At 43.5% G+C, this 10,229-nt stretch overlaps 1 protein-coding gene across 5 annotated transcripts in view; it reads left to right on the forward strand.

Annotated features, from left to right (window-relative positions):
- The first annotated feature begins 604 nt into the window (after window positions 1-604).
- The window catches only part of ATP8B4 (ATPase, class I, type 8B, member 4), a 220,759-nt gene continuing 211,134 nt past the window's right edge, over window positions 605-10,229 (forward strand). The window contains exons 1-2 of one of the 5 annotated variants that reach the window (XM_015558941.1): window positions 605-680; window positions 8,392-8,483. The gene's annotated coding sequence lies outside the window, so the exon portion shown is untranslated. The other 4 variants (XM_015558943.1, XM_006756016.2, XM_015558942.1 and 1 more) reach the window with 4 other exon arrangements.

The raw sequence follows: 10,229 nt of genomic DNA on the forward strand, positions 1-10,229 counted from the left end.
GGTCCATGGGATGATGCTCAAATCATTGAGCCACACCAGCCAGGCTCTTGGTCCTTTTTGTCATCCAAAAAGGAAAGCTATCATTCTTGTTTCAAGAATCTGCCGTTCCTTGTGACTGTGGAGCCTTGGGTGGGAGAGGCCCCCCTTTCTCTCTGCTCTGGCTCTGTGGAAAACTGGGCGCTCAGTACCAGATATCCTAGAAGAATGGAGTCGACAATGCACAGGGGATCAGCTTGCACTAGTGATAGAGACATGATGAAAACAGACTTGGTTTCAGTACTTAACTGCAAAGCTGATGCAACTTCTGGAAAACCCATAAGTGGATTTAGACATATTTAAAAGGAACTATAATCGTTTCATTTAAAAATAGCCACAAACGAAAATACTTTGTGTTCCCCTAATCCCATCTTAAAAGCCAGAACTCTCTCAAAGCGATTGGAACTACAAACTCAAGTCCATTTCCTCCATGCATTTGTTCTTTGGTATCCTCAGGGTTAACTGTTTGCCTCTTCTGAGCTGAAATTCAGGCTGTTGGGAAACAGGAAGTGTCCTTGCCCTGCTAGTAAATGTTGCATGAGTGTGCTTAGCTTTCATCCATAACGGAGTTGAATTCCCCTTGTAATGACTAGAAAAACACACAAACCGACCCTTGCCAATGCCTTCATGTCTGGGAGAAACAGGTGAGAACTCCAGGGATGTTTGCTTATCTCTCTCCCTCAACCAAGGGCTGATAAAAGTTTGCTAAGCAGAAGTGGTAGCTGGTCACCCCTGCCGTTGCCCGCGTCCATCCTTCTGAACTCTTGGTTCCCACCGAGGAAGTCATCCTCCCGAAGCCAGCCTCCTGGGAGCTTCCTTTTGTTTCTCCAAGATTAACCAGTTCTGCCCGGGCAGCAGCCGGCGGCAGCGATAGAAGGAGAGACTCTTCTGGGCTTTTGGTATTTTTCCAAGGAGCGTTTTCTCCCCCAATTCCTCACTGGTAGTGAAACTGCTCCCCCACATCTTCCTCTTTTTTTCTGATGAGGTGCTGATTCTGATCTGCCACATAGCTGCTTCAGGGTGGTGGTAAGTGGTCAAGAGTGTTTTTCTCGGAGTTGGTCTCAGGTTTTCAAGAATGTCCCCTAGAGACCCAGCTTGTTTTCTGTGTAATCACTAGAGCTTTCAGAATAGCCTTGCGTTTCTCCCTGAGATGGTCATGGAATGGGTACCTGTTTGATCTTCCTGCACTGCTGGGAAAGCTCCCCTGTCGGGAGAGGGGTAGGTCCAGGCTGAGGTGAGTCGGAGGGAGCTTTCAGGAATTGGTGACTCGGGCAGACTAAGGAGTGCTAGCTGTGTGCTGTTTGGGGCTTTCCTTTTCTCTTTTCCATGTGGTTGAGGCTTAGCAAATAGTCTTTTTTATTCTCCTCTTATTAAAAAATAAATTTGGGAAAAGTTAGTTTGGTATGGGAAATAGGACATTTTCTTTGAAGTTGATTTTTTAAAAAATCTTGTAATCATCACCTATTAAACAGTAATGGGAGCAACATCATGTCCCATTTGTGTGTGTGTGTGTGTGTGTGTGTGTGTGTGTGTGTGTGTGTGTGTGTTTTAATTGGTGGGTATTTGTCACTTCCTTTGGTAGGAGTTGGTTTTAGTTTTTTTCAGAGGGTTTGTAGCTAGTGCACCTGTTCAAGGTGTTTTCTATTCTGTGGTCAATTCATGCTTTGGACACGAACAGTTTGCCACTAAGCTCTTCTCTGAGGCTTGAGGGATATGTTTTCAGTTCTGAGATGTGTTTGAAGAAATTCATTTGTCTAGTTGTTTCGTTGATAGACATGAGGGACTCTCAGGTCGCTTGATAACAATGAGCTGTTTTGAAGAAAAAAGAAACTGGCAAGAAACATTAATCGGGGGCTGAAGGATTATTAGAAAGAAGATGAGGAGATACCAAATCTCATATGTGATCCCAACATCTGTGCCCACGATCTGTCACCTTTGCTCAGGTGTTGTTCCGTGCTAGTAGCCTTGGAGCAAAATGTAAATTCAGAGTAGATTTTAATTTATATTTATTCTTTGTGCCTTTATATTGTTTCACCATGCATGCATCATTAAAAAGGAGGGGCCAAGTGATTTTTTTATACCCCTGGCAGATATATTGTTTTTTCACAGGAGGATTTTATTTTGTGTTTACATGGTTAACTAGAAATTTTCATTTAGCAGGGAAACACTTAACCTATCGCATCAAAGTAAACTGGAAATTATAGTTCTCCTTGAAACAAAACTTCTATATACTTGCAAGGCACGGGCAAGAATTAGATGCTAGTATTTGTTTTCAGGATTTCTCATGAAAAGTAACAGAAAATGGTAACCTCCAAATGTTACACATTTGTAGCACATGTCTAAAGTCTAACTGAACTTCTTAGCAATATTAAATATTTTTCAAGTATTAACAAAGAAATTTCTGAATGCAAACGTTAAATATTATTGATCATTGTGTTGCAGAAACACCCTCCTTCCTTAATTTGAGCCGCCCTTAATTCCTTTCTCCTTTTCTTTACTCAACTCTGATTTGCTGAGCACCTACTCTTTGCCAGGCTCTGGGCTCGGTGCTGAGAGGATGAGAGAGCTCAGCTAGGCAAGCATAGCATTTCAACCCAATGCACCCCTCAATGACCCTTCTTTTGAGGTGGAGTGTTCCCTAGGGACTCTGTCCTTGTCCTTTTATTGACTCATCCTCACCCTCTGTCCTCTCCTCACTTCTCTTTATTCTTGTTCTTCCTGAGTGAGATCATTCATTCCCCGTGACTTCAACATTTCCTTATATGTCGACTCCAAGTCTGCAAGTCTGTCTTTTCTCTTTAGTGCTGACGATATTTTCAATGACCCAGAGGCTGTTCAAGCCTAACGGGTTCAAACTGAACTTTTTCTCCCACCCCAGGTCCTGCTCCTGCTCCTACACCTCCTCCTCCTCTCTCTTTACTGCTGTATCTGGCATTTTAGACAACGGCACCTCTATCCCCTCATTGTGTCGAGGGAAAAACCTGAAAGTCACCCCAGATTGCTCCTTGTTCTGCCCCATAACATCTGAGCCATTTATAAACTCTGTCGGTTCAACTGCAGAAACATCGCTAGGATCCAGCTCTACTTGCCGGCTGTCATTCTCCCCACTTTCTCTCCATGCCAGTCCATGCTGAGCGAGGAACCTTCCTAGACACCCTGTCAGCAGGCACTTGCATTGAGAGAACGAGGGAGCAAAGACAATGGACAAGGGGGGCTGAACTCTAATCATCCATTCTACAGAGAGAGCTCTTCTGCCTTCCCATGACCTGCAGCGTCAACCACAGGCTCTTGACCATAGTGACGCTCTCTGTCATCTCATCTATCAAATGGAGACAGTCCCTGACCATAGGGTTTTGGTGAGGATTAAATGAGATAATATATATCAAGTGCTTAGCCTGAGGTCAAGTACCCAGTGAATGATAGTGACGATGATGAGATTTTGCCTTCTTTCAGAATCTATCTCTTATCTATTTTGCCAGCCCCATATCACACCACATTCCTCCATGCTCCCTGCAGTCTGGTTGCCATGACTGCCGCTGCTCCTCAAACCTTCTCTTTCATGCTTTCCACATTTCATGATCTTTCCACATTTTGCTCCTTTTACCCGTCCTTACCTCATTTTATTAAGCAAACTCTTCTATTTCTTTCAAAAGGATACTACTTGGAATCACCATCTGTGAGGTCTCAGCTGACTCTGCAAAGCAAGCTTGGTGACACCCTTCCCTTGGACTCCATGGATCTTGGTACCTTCTATCCTAGCCCTACACATGCCACGCTAATGATTCTTCCATGTGTCTGTCTGTCTTGTCTTTCTCAGACGGTGGGCTTTTGAAGGACAGATGTGGCCTAATGATCTTTGCCTCCCTCTACCCAGCCCAGGTTTGACATAGAATAGGCACCTGATAACTGTTTGATAATTGAACGTCAGTAGGGATGGCTCTCAGATTTGATAGGAGGTTTTCTACTCGTGGAGAGTTAAAAATACACTTAATAATAAGGACTTTCTTTTTTGAGCCTTAACTTGGTAACAGGAGTCACTGTGCTCATTCCTTTACAGTCATGACCTTATTTAGATTGCCTAGTGATCCTGGAGTCACCCTGATTGCCGCTTTGACAGATAAAAAAAACCCCAGCGCTTAGAAGGGAAGGGAACTTGTGGAGGTTACAGGGCTAGCAGGACCAAACCCAGCACTCTACTCTAGTGCTGGTGGATGAATAGGGAAGTGAGAAGGGGAGGGAAGAGGACCAAGTCAGGGGAGACATGTTTGGAAGAGACAGGCAGGATGAGGAGGGTGAAAATACACAAGGGAGGCAGAGAGAGCAGGCTAGGGAAGGAAGAAAAAGGGAAGACGAGGAAACTAGGAGACTAAGTTGGAAAATGAGCAGTGGATAAACAGGACGAGGAAGGGAAGCAGGGTTCCCACTGCTTTAGAATTTTGTGGCTGGGTAACAGCTGCATGCCGAACAGAATATAAACAGATTTCAGTGTTGACCTGACAACGCACAACAAAATCAATCTGATATATATTATATGGGAAATAAAATAATTTATTGTTGAGGCATGGAAGTTAAATATAATTGCTAAGCAATTTATAAATTTGGCTGCACTAACCACCACTTTTATAAACATACATATAAATACACAGACTAGCTTAAATTTCTTTTTACTTCTATTTTTGCCCAGTATCTACAATCTGTAAGCATTATGGTCCTTGGCAGCTGTCACTGACACCAAATATGATTAAAACATTATATACACCTTCCACCCTAAAACTACACTCCAGTTGCACACATGCAGGACAGAGGCCTGGGCTGATTCCTCATCCCTCATTGTTCTCACCTTTCAAGGCTGAGATTTCCCTGCCCGCCCCCCGCCACCCCCCCTCAAGATTTCCTTTCCCTGGGTCCTTGGAGCTGTGCTCTGGGGCCTGACCGTGGGTTATCTCGGGAATATTCTTGGGCTGGCAGGGATGGTTGCCAGCAGATATGACTGCAAGGCTGCTGTGTCCAGGGGTGGGAGGACTCAATAAAGCATTGCTTTTCAGCCTCTGGGAACCTAGAGCCGTGGGAGGAAAGCCAAGGGGTAGGACCAGAGAAGATGGAAGGCATCATGAGGAGAGAAGGGGCTGGTTCCCTAAATCTGCCATTACAACTTCCCTCCCTCAGACCCCACTATTGTTCATGTTAAAGTTGTGGAGAGTTAAAAATACACTGAATAATAAGAGCTTTTTGTTGAGTATTAACTTTGTGGCAGGAGGCCTATGCTCATTCCTTTACAGTCGTGGCCTGATTTAGATTGCCGAGTGATCCTGCGAGTTACCCTGTTCAAGCAGGTGGCTTTTCAAGGTTTACTTAAGTTCACCCTGACGCTGGCCTCCCAGGGAGCCCCCCTTCTCCCACTCTTGGTTAGGTCAGTCCTCAAAGAGGTGTGTTGGGTTGGAAAGCAAGTGCTGTAGTGGGAAATGTGGAGGAAATTTAGGGCAACAGGGAAAGGAAACCGGAAGATTGAAAGAGGAGAGAAGGTAGGGAGTAGGAAAGACAGACTGGGGAGGAGGTCAGGTGGGGAGGGAATACTTTTATGGAGTGAACTGTATATGCATGTTTATTTCACCTCACTTCACCTCTGGGACAAAGGCATTATTTTCTCTATTTTACAGATTCAGAGATTGAGTGTTAGGAGGGCAAAGTGGCCTGGCCAAAGTACCGCTGGAGAGAAAGTACCTGAGCTGGGATTGGAACCTGTTATCCTAAAAGTCTCTCCTGTATGGTACAGTCTCCAGAGGGACAGGAAGCAGAGTTGGGGAGAGAGGAAGACAAGCAGAACAGAGCAGAGACTGGCGAATAGAAGGAGAGGAGGGCAGGAGGTCCTCACAGTGGGTGAGGTCTGGGGTTGGGCTCGTTGAAGATGGATGGGCCCTTTCCCCATTGGCCCATCTTGTCCCTGAGTCCTGAGAACTGGAGAGAACCCACTGCTAAATAGAGGCTTTCTCCCAGGGGGGGAGGCACCCCAGTTCTTCCTTGGACCCCGAGATGAAGCCAGGCAGGAAGGGGCTCACCTGGGCCTACTTGCCCTGAGAGAGCTGCCAAGAATGTGCCCGTGCTGCACTCCGTGCTGCACTCCTGTCCTGGCTTCGGGTGCTCCTGTCTCTTCCCCAACTGCCCTGGCTCCTTTCTTTTCCAATCTCCTCCAATTCCGTTGCCTCTTTGTCACTTTACCCTGTAGTTTCCGTCTTTCCCTTTCCACTGGCTGTGCTCCCTCAGTTTATACCCATGGCTCTGCCTTCCTATGCAAACACATCTCTTTAAAGTCTCATTACCCATTTACATGCATCTCCTTTATTTTACTGCAGAATGTCTTAAAGGAGTTGAATTCACTGTCCTCATTTCACCCTAACTCTTATGTAGATACTTTGACAAAGAAAGCCTTAAACATAACTAATACACCCACTTTCACTGTGCGCCCCAGCCCCCATAGCCTTCCCCCCACACCCCGGGTGGATTCTGAGGCTCGCAGAGCTTATTTGCCCAGATTCTGTGATGATTTAGTGCTAAAAGCAGGAATCCAAGGGCAGGCTGCTTGACTCCAAAGGACAAGCTTCCAGCCACCGCATCCTGTTGACCTCGAGCAGGTCAGTAGGCTGTCCCCTTGGAGGCCTTTTGGCAAGTTTACTGTGGCCAGAGTGGGTGGTTTGTCCTGTAGACTTAGGGCCATACTTCAATAAATAGCATGCCAACACCAGAGCTATCTTTCTGGGGCAGACTAATATTAGCTCAAGAGACTGATGAAATCAAATAAAAATGACAACATATTAACTCAAAATGTGTAACAGGCCCTGGCCAGGTAGCTCAGTTGGTTAGAGCAGTGGTCGGCAAACCGCGAGCGAGCCACATGCGACTCTTTGGCCCCTTGAGTGTGGCTCTTCCACAAAATACCAGGTGCTGACCACTGGCGCGCACATATAGTGCGATTGAAACTTCGTGGCCCATGCGCAGAAGTCAGGTTTCGGCCTGAGTGAGTCTATTTTGAAGAAGTGGCTTTAGAAGAAGTGGGAGGTGTCTGGCGGTCGGTTGGGTGACGGGAGACATGGCACAGGCTGGCTGCGGGGATACGCAGCTCGGGGGAGGCGGGAGGCGCGCGCGTGACTCATGCAGGAGTTGAGTGAGCGAGGCAGTCAGCAGTCTCATTGTGCAGTGGTTAGTCGCGTCCGCAAATCGCGCGTGGGTGACAAAAGTACCTACTTGAAGCATAAAGTTACCTGTATTTTTCCAACCAGCTGCAAATCCTACAGGTATTTTTGTCATCAATTTAAGAATTGTAATTATTTTGTGTTGGTGGCTTTATTATTATAATATGTGGATGTTTTTCTCAAAGCAGTTGAGGTGTGTGCAGAAGGCAACCGGTCGATGTTTCTCTCTCACATCTCTCTCTCTCTCTCTCTCTCTCTTTCTCTCTCATCAATCAATTAAAAAAAGTGCAATAAAACTGTCAGGAACACCAGCATGCTCACTTTAGCATGCATGACTAGTGCATTCTTTCCCTGCAGGCAGACTTTCGTGGGAAAGCAAGTTATTATCAGCAGGTTGCCTAGTGATCCTGGCATTAGAGTAGGGGAATTAAATATAATAACTTGATTGTTGAATGACCTCAGATCATTAAAGGGCATTTCAATTTAATCCTTTGCTTAAGGCATTGAGCTACCTGGGTGTCCCCAATTTAACTATCAGCAGGGACCTCCTTAAGGATCATAATATGGACAGGATGCCCTCTTTTCTGCTGCCTCAGCTTGGATGTCATGTTATCACCCTCAATCTCAAGGTGTTTGAAACCAACTTCTTATTCTCCCTGAACAAACTGGAGCCATTTTTTTTCATTAGGAAAATTATTTTCTGGACCAAGAGTCAAAACCTGAGCTTGAAATGTAAAAAAATAAAATTTTCATGCAAGCATGACTTTCAATCTTTTTTAAAAAAGAGAAGTCATTGCATTTTTAAATGAATTAATGGACATAAAATAGTTATTATTTCTTAGCTACTTCTTTCTCTTCTTACTTTTCCCATTCCTCTATTTCTTAGAAAACACCCCCAGGGCTTTCACACAAGGAGACCACCATTTTAATCCCTTGGGTAAGATGAAGTCAAGGGTAGGCTAAGACCTGCAGGCAGCTCTCTTTTTTCATTTCCTCTGCTTTGGGGTGATTTAAAAAAAAAAAGAAAGAATGTATTCATGTAAATATTGTTTGCTTCAACACTCGTAAATGGTTGGATTTCAAAATCCAAAATTCCTATTTCTAGAGCTAGATTTCACTTTAGCAAGCCCTTTCTCTCACCTGATTTTGTTTACTCTGATTTCCTTAGACCTTCATTGATCCAAAAGTTCAAGAAAAGATGACTTTGTGTTTACTCCAGCATCCTTTAGAGGTGAAGCAAGCGTCAGCTGGAGTATTTTGGTGAGTTGATGAATATACAAGAATGAAAGAACTAAATTTTACTTTCTTTAAGTGAAACTAGAATCTGCTACATTAGACTCCTCCGTGAATATGCCCGAATTCCACTGTTACAAGGAAAAGATTGGATTGAAGGAAGCATAGACCTGAAGGTCAATTATTAATTTTTGTTGTAACTTTATATCTTAGAGAATAAAAACAGTTGACTAAGATCATTAATAAGAGATAACTTCCACAAATCTTATAGAAATATTGTTTAATTCCTACAATAGTGATTATAGTATCACTCTAGATTAATTGCCAAGTAGAGAATATTTTGTACAAAAACAAAAATGGCTAAAATTAAAAAAAGGATTTAAAATAAAAGTTTTTAAAGGTACTTTGAAAATGGTATTAGATTTCTCTCTCTCTCTCTCTCTCTCTCTCTCCCTATTTTTTTTTTTTTGGAGGCCACCAAAATTTTTGGTGGCCTTAAAAAAAAAAAAGAAAAGGAAGAAAAGAAAAGAAAATGGTATTAGAGAAAGTAAAAGCAATGAAATAGCTGTATGACTGAAAGGTAATTTTAGAAAAAATATGATATGGCTTTATGTTTTATTATCTAGGGGCTTTTATAATTAGATGTTCTTATAGGAGGATCTAAAATAAGAGAGGCAAAGGGTTACAAGGATAGTTTCTCTTTAGTTACCTTTATGTTGCACAAATATACTTAGGTTCATCTTTGGTACTGGTTTTCTGTTAGTACTAATCCCTCAAGGCAATCTAGCAAACCAATGAGGAAAAAAGAATAAATTGGCCAGCGGCCAGTGCTCTTATTAACTTCCTGAGAGATTGAATTTGCGCCTGCATTTTCATTGCCACCTGTCAGGGTAGAGTCCCTCTTGCCACCTTGCTTAAAGAATCACTCTTCTTTCCACCTGCTCCTGGGACTCTGAGCCATGAAAACAGAGCATGCTCACTTAGTCCCCAGAGAATTTTCAAGCCCTAACAAGTTGAATTAGAACTTGCTGATGAGCCGTAACCTTCTGGCCAGATGGGGCCACCCGATCAGATGTCATTGTTTCAGAATCTATCCATCCCTCTCCCTGTTGCCTTTTTTATCTGTTGTTGTGGCCATTTTTCTGGGACAGAATAGCCTTTCATGGACAAACCTCACTTCTGTCCATGTTATTTCTCATAGGAAGTCTTCACCTAAAAAAAATCCTTTTTGTGAATCTTCTTTTTGAAATCCTCACGTGTGTGTGTGTGTGTGTGTGTGTGTGTGTGTGTGTGTGTGTCTGTAATTACCTGGAGAAGACTATTCACATGAGAATAAATTGAGGAAATTTTTTTTTAAATTAAATCTTTATTGTTCAGGTTATTACATTAGTTACTCTTTTTTCCCACCATAACTCCCCTCCACCCAGTTCCCACCTCATCCTCCGCCCTCACTCCCCACCCACTGTCCTCATCCGTAGGTGCACGATTATTGTCCAATCTCTTCCCGCACCCCCCACATTCCTCCCCCCTCCTCCCAAGAATAGTCAGTCCATTCCCTTTCTATGTCCCTGATTCTATTATAATCACCAGTTCATACTGTTCATCAGAGTATTTATTCACTTGATTTTTAGATTCACTTGTTGATAGATGTGTATTTGTTGTTCATAATTTGTATCTTTACCTTTTTCTTCCTCTTCCTCTTCTTAAAGGATACCTTTCAGCATTTCATATAATCCTGGTTTGGTGGTAATGAACTCCTTTAGCTTTACCTTA

Source organism: Myotis davidii, unplaced genomic scaffold (genome assembly GCF_000327345.1).
Source record: "Myotis davidii unplaced genomic scaffold, ASM32734v1 scaffold132, whole genome shotgun sequence".
In the NCBI taxonomy this organism is placed as follows: domain Eukaryota; kingdom Metazoa; phylum Chordata; class Mammalia; order Chiroptera; family Vespertilionidae; genus Myotis; species Myotis davidii.